The 15,966-nt window shown below is 37.0% G+C and overlaps 1 protein-coding gene across 7 annotated transcripts in view; it reads right to left on the reverse strand.

The window, feature by feature from the left end:
- Positions 1-15,966, reverse strand: part of MICU1 (mitochondrial calcium uptake 1) — a 238,907-nt gene that overhangs the window by 42,679 nt on the left and 180,262 nt on the right. The gene's annotated exons all lie outside the window — the stretch shown is intronic.

Here is a 15,966-nt window from a genome sequence, read left to right on the forward strand (position 1 = left end):
AGTGGGGAATATGCCAGAAACTAGAAGTTAATGACGGATGTCTATGCAAGTCATAGACACAAAACTCCTAAACTTTCACAAAACCTGCAATTATGTGCTGTTAGAAATGAATGGGAGGGGCGCCTGGTGGCTCAGTCGTTAAGCTTCTGCCTTCGGCCCGCAGGAGGCCTGCTTCTCCCTCTCCCACTCCCCCTGCTTGTGTTCCTGCTCTCGCTATCTCTCTCTGTCAAATAAATAAATAAAATCTATAAAAAAAAAAGTTCACACAGGCTCTTAAAAAAAAAAAGAAATGAATGGGAATGGGAACATGATAAATCGGGACTTAGAAGGTATGGCCAAAGGTGATCTTCCAACTGCCCAAAATGTGCCTATAAAACTTCAGTTTGCCTAATCAAAAAAAAAAAATCCTAACACACAAAATTAGAAATGATAAATCATAAAAAAAAATTGTATACAACAAAAAATACAGACCCTGAAGATGAATTCACTTTATAATTTTAGGCTATGAACTTTTTCTTAAGAAAAATACTAATTACCCTCCTCTCTAATTGAGTCAAGAAGTAGAAAATCTGAACAGGCCAATTACCATTAAAAAACACTCTGAAAAAAAAAAGCAAATTATAAATTTGATCAACTGTATATTTGTAAAGTCGTATTAATTCCTCAATCTGTACTTAATATTGTTATACACTCACACCTTTAAGGATTTAAAAGAAAAGTAATGCATTTTCAGGTTTCCCCTAAAATGGTAATCAAACACTAAGACATCAATAGAGCTTGAAAAAAATGCCTAGTGCAGGATGCCTTAATTAGACATGCTTATTTACCACAAAACTACTGAAAAAATCATCAAATACATTTAAATATGCAGATGAAAAGGTTAAGTATGAAGAGTTTCTAGCTAATTTCAGTAATATTAGAAAACTAAGATTTTCATTTAAAAATGGAGACAGGAAGGGATGCCTGGGTGGCTCAGTCAGTTAAGCGTCCGACTCTTGGATTCAGCTCAGGTCATGATCTCAGGGTCTTGAGATCGGGCCTGAGTCAGGATCTGTGCTGGGTGTGGAGCCTGCTTGGAATTCTCTCACTCTCCCTCTGCCCCTCCTTACCCTCTTAAAAAAAAGGAGACAGGAAAGTTATTTCAGTGCCAACTGCAGTGTTAATGAAACTTACAAATGCATAAATAACAAAATGGCTAAAGATGAGCCCAGAAACCAATTAGAAAGCAAAAACAATTTGAAGATGGTAAAATATCCCCACAGATCTATTGGAAAATAACAATTACCAGGAAATTTTAAGATTCTTATGTGACAGGGCATAATCCTGTTCTCGTAAGAGGGGTATAGAAAGACATATGACATCGCTAAGTAAGGTATGTCAACAAACATTTCCAGAATGTCTACTAGTTATCTAGCACTGTGTTAGTCATTGTGGAGTACAGAAGAAGGAGAAGATTCAGTTTCTGTCCTCAGGAACTTCACCATCTAGTAGGGAGATAAGACTTAACATGAGACACAAAATAAGGAAGTATGTAGTCCAGAGTGAAATGCTCTTTTAATTCTTATTTCCTCAGTGTGCGTAAGTTGATATACACTCATACCCTCCCTAGTGAGACTGTATCAGTGAGCAGGACACAAGAACTACATTTTAACAACAGCAACCATTTACTGAGCATGTACTGTGGGCCAGGAACTTTGCCCATACATCCCTTCATTTAGTCACTTAACAACACTATGGAGTAGATATTATCAGCTCCATTCTACAGATGAGAAAACCGAGGCAACAGGAAGTTCCACTTGGTAGAGTTGGGGCTCAAACTTAGCTCTGTCTGAATCCAAAGACTGTATCTCAATATCACAGTTTCATCCTTCTAAGCAATGGTACATATTCATTCTATGGGATGGCACTGCATTGTTTTAGATAAACTAACAAAGCCATGAGGCTTAGTCATATTTAAAACTATTGAGAAACTGCCCTTGAAGCAAAACTTCAAAACTATTTCCAAAGAAATCAACAACATCAATATTAAGTGAAGGCCTCTTTTTTATTAACTCAACTACTCAATGCTTCATTTTTGTTACCTCATCACTTCTACAGAGCTGATTAATTTTTTTGATTAATTTTTGATGATATCAAAAGTTTTCAGGATTCAATTTAAGTTTGATTTATGGTTCAATTTACCATCTTGAAACAAAAGGGAGGATTGATAAGATTTCTGCAAGTGGGAATACTTTCTGCAATGTTTACATCAGATCTTCAGTGAAAGGTGGTACCCAGGCAGAAGTTGGAGATGCCCAGGTCACCAAGCGGCTTTGAGAGGCAAGAGAAAACAAAGCTGTGGTCCCTGCTCCCCAAGGCAGGCTTTAACAATTTAGGGTGCTCATTTTACCTTTATCTGGGAGATGTGACAACTCTGGAGCAATTCCATATATCTGAATTAGATGAGTTTGAGGCTTTATCCTACATGACAGACTCAAGGGTGAAAAGCTTCTTGTTTATAAAGTTGGCAGCAGCAGCTTGCTCCAGGGCTTATGAAAAGCCTGTATTCATCTGCTCTCCCCGAAGGGGCATAAAGCTTCACCTCTGTGATTTTCAAAGACAATAAAGACCATTTCCAGGAGAAATTTCCGAGTAACAATTCTAATGCTCAAATTAGTATTTTTATTAATGTTCTTTTGAGAACTCAGACTTGACTTTGGGCAATGGGTTCTATTATTGTCATTATTTTTGTGTGGCTGGAACCTGAAAGGGCCTAAAAACTAGAAAATTCAGCTCCATCAAGTATGGCCCACTTCAAAGTTACTACCTCCTCTGTAATTTGGTTTTGGACAGCACCCCTCCTTTCAGGTTTTTAGGTTTCCCTGAGGCAAGACTGCCTTATTTCTGAGGTTAACTTTTCAGTCCGATAGTCAAAACCAAGAAAATAACAAGACTGATGATGCTGGAGGAGGTGGGAGAGAGTGGTTTCTCCTTACATACAAAACTGCTAATGGAAACTGGCTTGAACTAATGTGCCATTCATTCAACATTTATTAGCTGAAGACCTCCTATGCTCAGGCTAGGGAGCTCCAAGGGCAATTCCTCAAGGACCTTCATTGGGGCTACATTTTCACAGGCTATCGCTAGACACCATCTGGCTCTCAGGATGAATTGTGTATCTTAACCCTGTAAAATCCTGTGGGTGCAGCTCCTGGAGCACAGTGTGCATGTAATCCCCCAGATCATGAGACTGTCTTTTGGAAGACAGGTTATTACAAAATTATCACAACGCAGAGAGCTTCCAACTGTGTATCTGGAAGCAATTCAAATGACTAGCTTGCATTTTACTTACTCAAACATTGTCGGAGCCTCTTATGTTCCACTGCAATAAGAAATTCCAATCTATTTGGTCCTGTGGCAAAGAACGTGTGCATTCCAGCACACTATCCACCATTTGTATTGCTTTTCTGTCTAGGAAGAGAGCTGAACAGCCTCACATTTTCTCTTCCGTAGCCACTGCCACTTTCACGGATACAAGCTGTTAGCTCCCTGTCACTCCCTAGGGGGTTGCAAAGAAGGGCCAGAGAAGAGGAGCCAGAAAATTGTCTGCAAGATTTTTCCTGGCTTTCTTTCCATATTATGCCTCTTATTTCCACCCTTGCCCCTTGTGGAGAGAAGGAATAGCCTTTTGGAAGGACAGATGGTCTATAGATCTAGATGAAATGATTTAAGGAATATGGGAAGCCAGAAAGAGAAGAAAATATGTATTATGAACAAAGGCCAAAAAAAATTTAAAAAATCATAAAAGGAAAAGGAAATCAGTACCTGCAAGTGGATCTTAATTTATTAAAGACATTCAACGTTAATATATTTCAACAAATGTAAACTTCAACCTTATTTTCTTTCATACAGTTATCTTTCAGGAAATTTTGTCTACCTCCTACAGTAAATCCTGCCCTTATACAAGTATTTCAGAATGATCATTTTCTTGATAGGCTTATTCTAGTTTCTGAACTGCACAATGCAATTAATATAATCTTAAGCCACTGACCTGAATACATCTGTTTTCAACATGACAGTGTTTGTCTCTTGAGTCTTTTTTTTTTTTTTAAGTAATCTCTATGCCCGACATGGGGCTTGAACTCATGACCCTGAAAACAACAGTCACACGCTCTACTGACTGAGCCAGATAGGTGCCCCGAGTATTTGTCTTTTGAGATCTTCACCATACCACTGCAGCAACTACCAGGAGTCTCAGGACAACTGTCTGTTATGCTGACAAAAAGGAAAAACAATGATAGGCCATGTTCTCTAACCCACTCAGTGAGCATGACATACACACTTCATAGTTTGAATGGGAAATCTGTTTCTATAGTTGGCAGGGGACATCAGAGAGCCTCAGGTCAAACTGCCTGGAGCCTGAATTTTCTTGATCATTAAATATAAGATGCATCTTCACTGTCAACACTAATATCACACCAAACTAAACTGCTGACCTTTTCTACTTCAAAACCAAGGATACTTTCCATTTTAAAATTATTTTTAAGTCCAGGGTGGTGATCAAATGAAGTGATTAAATGGCATGAGTATCAATCACGTAGTTAGACCAGAAGAAGGTTAACTTTTCAGTCTGATAGTCAAAACCAGGAAGATAACAAGACTGATGCATAAACTTATTACAGGATAGTAAAAACCAGGGTATACTTGACTGAGGGTGTCAGGGAAAAAAACATTTTAAATCTGGAACAAGGGGTTTCAAGGTATGGTAAGTTTTGGTTTCATTCTATGAAAGGTAATATATTAAAGTGACCAAGAACAAGGGCTTTAGAACCAGCAAGGCCTGGGTTGAACCCACACTTGCTGCTGTTGACTTTAGCTAAGTGGCTTATTCCCTCTAAGGCTTCAAAATCTTCCCACCAAAAAAATGGAGATAATACTCACAAGCTAAAAGTGTTGTAAGGATTAAGTGAGGTATTATATGTAAAGAAATAAGCACAGAGTTTGGTGCATAGTTAACACTCAATAAATGTAGCAATTAATACTTTTATCACCATGATATCACTTCTCAGGAAGCTAAAATCTTCAACTGATTATTCTGCTCTTAGCAGGTGTTAACTAAGTTAAATTACTATTTCTCGCTGTTCTTTTCATAATTGCTTTCGGTCAGTCTTTGACTGCAGAATATTACTTTCACATTTGGAAAGCAAAAAACATAAATGCAACAAATTTTATTTATTATTCAACACATTAGAATGATTTCAAGATTAGACTACTTAACAGTTGGCTGAAGCAGAACATCACTTAACAAATCCTATATCCTGGTCATCTATTACCAGACAGAAAATGTGCATAACAGATGTGCCTGATAAATATGTATTGAGTGAGCACAGACAGAATACCAGACAACTAATTTACAACACCGTTCTACTGTTGAGAGAACTTCCTACCTGAGACAAGGGTGACCTTTCAATTTCTCCCATAACGGTATCTACTTCCATGAGTGTTTTCTGTAAGAACACTTTTTTTTTTTAAAGATATTTATTTATTTATTTATTTATTTATTTATTTATTTAAGAGAGAGAGAGTGAGAGAGCGAGAGCAACGCACTTGCAGGGGGAAGGAGCAGAGGAAGAGGAAGAAGCAGACTCTCCACTGAGCAGGGAGCCCACGACCCTGAGATCATGACCTGAGCTGAAGGCAGACGCTTAACCAACTGATCCACCCTTGAGAATGTCATTCATTATGGCTAATCAGTAACCGATTTGAGTGATTACTACCTGGTAGGTGCTGTCCTGGGAACTTAGCTTATGTAATCCTCACAACACCCTATAACAGATACTGTTATTCTATTTTATTGCGGAGGAAACATAGGCAGAGAGAATGTAAGTAACTTGCCTGCACAGTTAATCTGGGGAGAAATTTCTCTCTGGTCTCAATCAGAACAGTTGATTTGCTCTTATCTTAAGTGCGCCATAAATCATCTTTCCCTTTTTATCCTGGTTACTGGAAGCTTGGAGTCAAATTTGTGGCCTACCTCTAGTAAGAACAGGAGACTTTATAATTTATATTGTTCATAATAACCTTACTCCTGGCTTTCTCTTACCTTCTTGCTTTAACTTTCACTTCTCAGCAAGTTTTAATTAACTTTTATCTCACTTAATGTATTTTTTAAGGCCTTTTAAAGTCCTTTCTTGGGGAACCCGGCTGGATAACGCGGTAGAGCATGTGACTCTTAATCTCAGAGTTGTGAGTTTGAGCCCTAGTTGAGTGTAGAGATTACTTAAAAAAATACAATCTTTAAAATAAATCCTTTTTTGAACAAGACAAGATATAAAAAAATGGTGTTGGATGTCTAGGTTTTTTCAGTTTGGGGTCACAATAAATACCACCATTGGGATAAACTTTTTCTGCACTTATTTTTTCATCATTGTTTTTGATCTCTAAAAATGGAATTATGAAATAACACTCTACAAGCTTTTTAAATTTATTATGAAATATTTGATATATACAATAATATACATAATAGACAAGTTATGAAATAATAATAATAATAAAAAACATCATGAATCTCCCACTTAACCTGAGAGAGGAAGAATTAGCACAATGGTGGAAGCTCATCTCCCTCCCTCCTGTAAGAGGTAACTACCATCTGGATTTCTTTTTCTGTTGTTCTTTTTTTTAGTTTAAAATACGTTTGTATCCCTAAACAATATATTATTTCTGCTTGCTTTTGTATTTCACAAAATGGTATCTTAGTGAGTGTATTCTTTCATAATTTGTTTTTTTCAGTGCTATATTTTTTCAGTGTTATGTTTCTCAGACTCATCAATGTTGATACATTTACATGTACTTCTTTCAGTGTTACTGTTACAGATTTCTTTTTTTTTTTTTTTAAATATTTTATTTATTTATTTGAGAGAGAGAGAATGAGAGACAGAGAGCATGAGAGGGAGGAGGGTCAGAGGGAGAAGCAGACTCCCTGCTGAGCAGGGAGCCCGATGCGGGACTCGATCCCGGGACTCCAGGACCATGACCTGAGCCGAAGGCAGTCGCCCAACCAACTGAGCCACCCAGGCGCCCCTACTGTTACAGATTTCTGTTGTTTGAAAGTACTACTATCTGTTTTCCTACAAATGAATATCTGAATTATTATCAGCTTTTTTGCTGTTATGAACAATGCTATTATGAATATTCTTCTATCAATGTCTGTGAAACATGAACAAGAATCCCTAGTCTAGGGTATAGATCTAGAAATGGAACTGCTAGCTTATGAATATCCAATTATTATTATATTTACTTTAAAAATATTTATTTTATATATTATGTTTTATATTATTTTGGTCATATGGTTTTTGGTCTCTATGCATTACATATGATATTGCAAAATATATTTTGTATATTATTATTTATCATATATTTATTATTATAAAATATCAAAAGAATCTCCAATACTTTTATCAGCTATATATAAGAGCTCCCATTGCTTCTCATCTTCAGCACCTGGTATTGTCAGACTTTTTATTTTTTGCCAATCTAGTGTGTTGAAAAGTGGTAGGTATAAACTCTTTAATGCTCTTGATTCATATTATCAAATTAATTTCCAGCAAGATATTTCAATTTACAGTCCCAGTAGTATATGAAAATGCCTATTTCTCAGTACACTTGACAATATCAAGTATGATAATAATAAAAAAAATTATAACTATAGCTATGTAACTTTTTTTTAAAGATTTTATTTATTTGAGATAGAGAGAGAGACAGAATGAGTTGGGGGGAGGGGCAGAGGGAGAAGCAGACTTCCCGCTAAGCGAGGAGCCCAAAGCAGGGCTCCATCCCAGGACCGTAAGATCATGACCTGAGCCGAACCCAGGCATCCCAAACGGTAACTTATTTTAATGAATATTTCTCTGATTACTAGTGAGGCTGACCATTTTTCTAACACGTGGATTGGCCATTTCTATTTCTTCCTTTGAATTTTTTGTGTATGTTCTTTGCCTATTTTTTTGGTAGAAAAATTTTTGTCTCATATTTGTCTCATTAATTTATAAGATTAAAAGTATTTGCCCTTTATTAATATAGTTTTGTCTAAGTTTGTTTTATGCATAGAAGTTTTATTTTTTATTATTTTTTTAATGCATAGAAGTTTTAAATCTTTATTGCAGTGAAATGCATGGATCTTTTTCTTTATGAATTGTTTTGCTGGTTTATATCTAGCAACTCTTGTGAGATAAGAGGCTAAGTATTGACTATGGTTTCTTCATTTAAAAAAAAAGAAAACAGGGGTGCCTGATGGCACAGTCGGTTGAGCGTCTGACTCTTGGTTTCAGCTCAGATCGTGATCTCAGGGTGATGAGATCAGGGTGATGAGATTGAGCCCCACGTTGGGCTCTGTGCTCAGCGTGGAATCTGCTTGAGATTCTCCCTCTGTCCTTCCTGCTCATGCTCTCTCTCTCTCTAAAATACATAAATAAATCTTTAAAAAAAAAAAAGGACGAGAAAACATAGCAAAATATTAAAACATATCTCTCAATACCAACCAAAGTGATTAAATCCTCAGAACAAAAAAGGAGATTATCAGCTAAGTTCGTTTTAAAAAGTCCTCCAGTCTGCTGACTTTGAAACTAGTCTGAATGTTTGGGAGTTTAGACTAACATGGGGTTAAGTTTAAGCCTAATAATCTCAAGTAAATTCAGTCCAGTTAACTTCCTTTGTTTTGTTTTATTTAAAGGTATACAACCGAATATTGAACAAAGGAGAAAGCAGGAAAAAAATCATAGTTCAACTCCAAAGAAAAGAAGGCATAAAAAGGCTAGTACACTTACTTGAAAAAATTTCTTAGGTAGTTAAAGAATAATCCATACTCTATCATTCACAATAGCAAACATTTATATAGCACTTACTATGTGTCAGATCCTGTTCTAAGTGCTTCCCATACATTAACTCACATGGCATTTTGAATTACACAAAATTTGTGTGGTTATTTTCCTCTAAGACTTTGATCAATACGAACAAGAGACTCTGGCAAAATTAACTGCTATTTAATATTCCAATCAATCTATGAAATTAATGTTTCCACATGGAATTGTTATATAGGATTAGTCTCAAGTTATTTTTTCCTTTAAGATAACTCTTTCAGCAAGCAGGTCTTATCATAACCAATTTCTGCTTTCAAATAACCATTTTATTCTAAATCACAGCAACAGAAAAAAAGATCTGTCTTGTGTTAATATATTCCTTTGAGAGTTGAGGCTCAGCATTATTCAGAGTTCAAGGACATTCTTCTTTTCATATGAGATCATAAGAGTTTTGGAGACAATCTGACTGTTGGAAAAAAATATAAACGCTCCAATTTTAGGAGGTAAGAACCAAGGACTAACTGTAGTAGGAAAGCAAAGTGCTGTTTTCTTTCACTGCATGTCAATGTTTTCCTCTGACTTCATCACTTCTGTAGATAGCTCTCTGGGATCTACTGTCAAGGTGAAAAGTACATTTTTCCATACCTTTTTTGTCCCAGCATTGCTGACAGCATGTCAGCATTCCTAAGAGAGTTGGAGATTTAGCTTGTTCATTAGTTAACACTTAATGACCACTCTACAAGGCTTGATGTGCTGACTTTACCTAAAGGTGTGGCAAACTATGGAAGGCAGCAGCCAGTGTGAAAAGCTGTTAAAAAATAATGATGACAGTTAAGATAAACAATTTACTTTGGCCTTGGTGTATGCACAGTTGATCACTTCCTCATCATAGTGAGTGACTGAATAAAGAAAAAGAAGTCTCAGTAAAATACCAGCAAACCAAATCTAGCAACATATAAAAAGGATTATACACTATGACCAAGTGGAATTTATCCCATAAATGAAAGGGTAGTTTAACACCTGAAAATCAATTAATGTAAGATATCATATCAATAGAATAAAGATACAAAAATTGCATGATCCAAAAAGAAAAAAAATGCAAAACTATAAAACCAAATCAAATACTTCTTAATAGCAATCTTGGGGAGAGAGGCACTAATTTCTTCATGTTACCATTTTCATAGGAGAATATGGGTAATTTAGCCCATTATTATAATGGGAGAAAACCTTCTAAGTCAGTAGGCAGTAATCACTGGCAAATGATCAGAATATCAAAACTTGCATAACAGACGCAAGGAGGATATTAATATTTAGTGGGCCCCAGCATGATGTAAATTAGCCATCAACTCACTAAAATATGCAACATGACCCCCAAGCTGTGATGATCATGTGCCTAATGCTTTTTCATAGCAATAAAATATAAACACAAAAGCCTTTCTATGCAAGGGGAGTCTAATCAATTTCAGACCTTCTTTTTCCAAAGAAAACTTTCATCAGCTGTGAAAGGACTTGGACTCCCTCCTGGCTCCAGAAAAAGACTTATTTTATGCTCAGCATTTGGGTTTTTATGTTATTTTCCCTGCCTGGGATGTTGTCCCCCTTCGTATCTAGCAACACAAACCCTGTCCTCCATTGAACTTAATGTCTCTTCATGGCTCTGCTGGCTATTCCAAAATACACTCAACCTTTCTTGAGTCTTCTAAGCTCCTACAGTAGGTAAGGTCTAGATCTCAAAGAAGAGTATGCTTTGCATTATATTATCCTTTATTTTTTCAAGTCCCTATATCTCTCTCATAACATTATACACTTTTTAAAAAAAAATTTTTATTTATTTATTTGACAGAGAGAGACACAGCGAGAGAGGGAACACAGCAGGGGGAGTGGGAGAGGGAGAAGCAGGCTTCCCGCTGAGCAGGGAGCCCGATGCGGGGCTCGATCCCAGGACCCTGGGATCACGACCTGAGCCGAAGGCAGACGCTTAATGACTGAGCCACCCAGGCACCCCAACATTATACACTTTTTGACGGAGTGTATGCTTTGTATATTTTACTGTGTCACACCCAGAGCTCTGAGCACACAGCATGTGCTCATTTATAAGATCACCTACTAATTTCGTTTTATTATCTAGTGGGAGCATAAGACATGCTTTCCAGCCTACACTCTTGAATACCTAAGGAGAGACTGTGCCACTTCTTTAGAATTGGTAATTATTCTATTTAGGGTAATTTAGGGGAAAAAAAATCCTACAGTTGCCCTTAGAGTTTCAAGGATATGATTAGATGGTGGGCTCTGCGATGAAGCTCCATTTGCTCCTTTACCTGAGTGCAGTTATATACAGTTGACCCTTGAACAATATGGGTTTGAATGGCATAGGTCCACTTATATCCAGAATTTTCCAATAAATACAGTACAAGACTGTAAATGTATTTTCTCTTCCTTATGATTTTTCTTTTTCTTTTTCTAAGCAGGTTCCATGCCCAACAGGGGCTTGAACTCATGACCCTGAGATCTAGAATCACATGCTCTTTGAACTGAGCCAGCCCGGCACGCCTCTTCCTTATGATTTTCTTAATAACAATTTCTTTTCTCTAGCTGACTTTGCTGTAAGTCATAATATATACAACATACAAAATACATGTTAATTGACTGTTTTTGTTACTGGTAAGGCTTCTGGACAACAGCATGCTGTTAGTAGTTAAGATTTTGGGGAATCAAAAGTTATATGCAGATTTTTGACTGTGTGGGGGGAGGGGTCACTGTCCCTAACCCCCACGTTCAATGGTCAACTGTATAAAACTCTCAATAATACTTAGTCCGCATCTAACAAACTACAAGAAACAATAAAAATAGGTAAATTAAGCACACAGGAGGATGCAGACAAGAGAGGTGATGCCAGACACCATAGGCCAAAACACTTTTTACTCAGAGTTTGAAATTATGCTGGAATGATAAATTGGGTGAGAATGGGAGGTACATTTATTCGTTCCAGTGAAAACCACAAAAACTCATCAATAATTCTGTCACTTATATTAGAAAATTACCATATCATCAGTTTGTATAAGATTCAAGCCAGGGTAGATGTTGAAAAATCAGAAGAAAATCCCAGGTAGCAGTGGAGTGTTCCTTTAAGAAATGCTGCATTATTAATGCTCTTGATGGCTCAAAGGACAGTACTGTGTGGAAAAACACAGATTTTGAGTCAAATAAAAATTTAGAAGAGTTGGGCCTGAATATGATGAAGTTTTAGACCAATTTATTTTGCTCATAATTCCCTCTTATGTGTGTACAAGAATGGCATATAATATATCTTAACTTACAGGAGCATTTTAATAGGTATTAACCAAGTATTTTTGGTGTAAAGAGAGCATTTTTGTCATGGTTTACTTGACAAAAGTCAACTAAAGTTTTTTTTCTTTCTTAGTGGCACATAAAATAATGGTCCATCTTCCCACTGTTTTTTTCTTTTTTCCACTGCTCATGTTTTAGATTCCATGAAAAATGGCAGTACCACACCTATTTAGCACATACTAAGAGCAGAATAAATGTCAGCTATTCATAACAGTATTATTATTATTATTATTATTATTATTATTTTAAAGATTTTATTGACAGAGAGAGACACAGTGAGAGAGGGAACATAAGCAGGGGGAGTGGGAGAGGGAGGAGCAGGCTTCCCGCCGAGCAGGGAGCCCGATGCGGGGCTCGATCCCAGGACCCTGGGATCATGACCTGAGCCGAAGGCAGATGCTTAACGATTGAGCCACCCAGGTGCCCCTCATAACAGTATTATTAATAACAATAAATGTCAGCTACAAATAATAATTTGGGGGTCACACTTGCTTCTGTTAACTTCAGCTCTATTTAGAGAGAAACAAACTTTGTTCTCTATAAAGACAATACAGAAAAGAAATTGAGAAAGGAAAGAAAAACAGCTCAGCCCAGTAACTCTTTTAACTCTCCTTTCTACTCTTCACATTCACATTTTATATGTTTATGAGGAGGAAAAGAGGCAGGAGTGGAACTATGTTTAGAGCATGGAAAGTTAAATTATAAACTTTATTTTCCATAAAAACTGGACTTATGCAAAAATTTATGGAAACAGGAGCTGTAAGAATAAATTACAAGTCCTGTAGTTACTACATATGGGACACAAACAAATGGACTCAGGGATAATAATGTACAAAATGTTTCCTGTTCATTCTCTTATTTAAATCTCATAATTACCCTTGAGATAGGTAAAATAGCTACAGTCTCCATTTATGTAAAAGGAACCGGAGATGTGAAGAGTAGTGGGACAAAGCCAAGACTACAATACAGTCTGGTAGATTTTAAAATTACTCTTCATGGAAGGGTACCTGGATGGCTCATTTGGTTAAACATCCGCCTCTTGATTTCAGCTAAGGCCACGGTCTCAGGGTCATGAGATCGAGCCCCGCATTGGGCTGTGCCCTGGGTGTAGAGTCTGCTTGGAATCCTCCCTCTCCCTCCACCCATCCCCCACCAAAATAAAATAAAATAAAGTAAAATAAAATAAAACAACTCTACATGGATGTGAATTACTGGCATGATTACAGCCATGAAAAAATTGCATAATATTGTTTCTACAAAAAAATGATTTAACAAGCCCATGACTAGAGGCTGATTTTAAGATCACGTCTGTGTACATATTCCTAATAAATACGAAAAAAACCAAAACAGGTAATTATAAGTTACATTGCCAGATTATACTCAGGAGTAGACAGCATCATAAATAGTTATTAGTTGATGTTTTCTATAAGAACAATGTCCACAGACACAAGTTATGAAAAAATCAGTTGTGCCTGAGTTAGAAAAAAGGCTGTGTTCAAGGAATCCATCATGAGGACCCTATGTTCTACACATGCTAAATAGTTTAACTGAGAGAAACACAGGTCTATTATACTAAAACAATAAAATAGTTAAGGTTATATCTATTTTTACCCATATGAACTGAGCTAAACATTAAGTTGCATATTCTCAATTTTCTACGTTATTCAGAAAACACCTAAAAAAACTATAGTTTGAGGGCATTACCTCTAAAATTAGAAACACATTCTATTCTTTGTTCTCCAGACCTCAAATCTCAGTTTATCTCACTTGAAAGACTGATCCCTTTTTGGATGGCTTAATCTTATCACTCATTTTATTTCTGACCATTCAGAAAGTCATTGTATAGGCAATGAGCTCATGCTCATTAGGTTCTATGGGCTGGTTAATATTTTTCAATACACTAAAAATGATGTTGGAAACTGCCAATTTTTTAGGACAGAAAATGAAGAGCCAGAGAGTGGAATATAATATACAGGAGTTAGAATTCAGGTTAAATTGAGTGACAAGCATAGGAAAACAAATGCAAGAAAGATGGGGCGACTGAGGCTCACAAATAGATAGCTCACTGAAGCTTTGATACAGAAAGTCAGAAGAAACGATGGGTCCAATCATAGGCAGGTGTAAGGCAAAGTATCTCCTAGGCAAGAACACATCAGTATCATACTCCTTTCATTAAAAAAAAAAAAAAAAAGAAAACCTGTTTTTCCCCAAAGAATTAAAAAATAAAAGTCATTAAGTTCTTTTATGACGACAATGGTGAGAAACAGAAAGAGAACTTGCCTTCTTTTTCTATTATTTTCTTTTTTAAAGATTTATGTATTTATTTGAGAGAGAGAGCACGCGTGTGCAGAAGAGAGTGTGCACGCACGAGTAGGGGGAGGGGCAGAGGGAGAGAATCTCAAGCAGACCCTAAGTGTGGAGCCCAACTTGGGGCTCGATCTCACGACCCTGAGATCATGACCTGAGCCGAAATCAAGAGTCATTCACTTAACTGACTGAGCCACCCAGGTGCCCCTATTTCTATTATTTTCTAGGTTATTAACAATACATTCAGCTGTTCCTGGCTGGCCAATCACCCATTTTAGAGTACTAAAGAGAAACTATCAAGTGAAGTTATGTGTCAAATCCTCAGCGCTAAAGGTTTTTTTGTTTTTTTTTTAAAGTCACCAAGCTAATTAAGATTGTCTTTCTTAAATGTTAGTTTTTCATTTTGCTTTGTTTTCTTAAAGCAACTTCAGAGACATAGAGATACCTTTCAATTATGTGGCAGCCTCTTTGTTTCTAAAAAGAGCTAATTAGGAATGTTTCCTGCTTAAGCATAAGGTTCTTTAACATGGCAGTTAATTAGAATAATCGAAACTAACCATGATACCTATAAGGCACCTAGAAGTCATCTGAAGTTCATTCATTTTCTATTATGAGCTCAGTGACCCCAGAGTCTTCTTCCATAAAGTCTGGGCATGTTTTGGGGTCATTATTTTTAGTTTCTCTAGTTGTATTAAGGCCTCCTTTTGCTGCAAATAATGGAAACCAATGCAAGCTAGCTTTAGCAAAAAAGAAATTTAGGAACCCTAGGAGACCGAGGCAGCTCACAGACAGGAAAGGACTGAAAGCCAGGACTAGAAGCTCTCATTTCTGTGTAGCTGTTTCGGTCTCTGGTTCTGTTAGCCTTTCTTCTCGGTGCTTCATGGGTCTACACAGTGGGTAGAGGCCATTACCCTGGCATTCCAGAGAACACGTTATAGTTTAACCACCAGAAGAGACCAACTGTCCCTAGTCCCAATTTCAAATTTCCTATGGAGAAATTCTGATTGGTCCAACCTCGGCTGGGCATCCACTCCTGATCCAATGAGCGAGGGTGGGGGTAGGGGTGGACTGGGTGACAGGGGGCAAACGAGGGAGGCACAAAGTACAAGCGTGGTTTCCAGGAGCCCACACCTGAGTTTGTGAAGTACTATGGAACAAATCCTAGAGAAGAAGGAACTATTGGAAGTTGAGTAGATATCCCCAAAGGGACTTGATACACTAACCCATAGGATGCCACTGAGAGAGACAGGGAGGTTATGTGCATGTGTGTGTGCCTTTATCAGGCTGTTGTCCACATGTGATGATATATTTACTAATTCAGTACTATTTCCTGAGTATCCTGAGTCAGGTACTATGCCAGGCACTAAGGAAATAATGATGAGCCTAATATTCTCTCTCAGAAGGATTTAAGTAGTGTTTGGAAACAGATATTCAACAATCAGATGACTATATAATTAAGTGATCTGAAGAAAAAGTA

The sequence above is a fragment of the Neomonachus schauinslandi genome, chromosome 6 (assembly GCF_002201575.2).
Source record: "Neomonachus schauinslandi chromosome 6, ASM220157v2, whole genome shotgun sequence".
Classification (NCBI taxonomy): domain Eukaryota; kingdom Metazoa; phylum Chordata; class Mammalia; order Carnivora; family Phocidae; genus Neomonachus; species Neomonachus schauinslandi.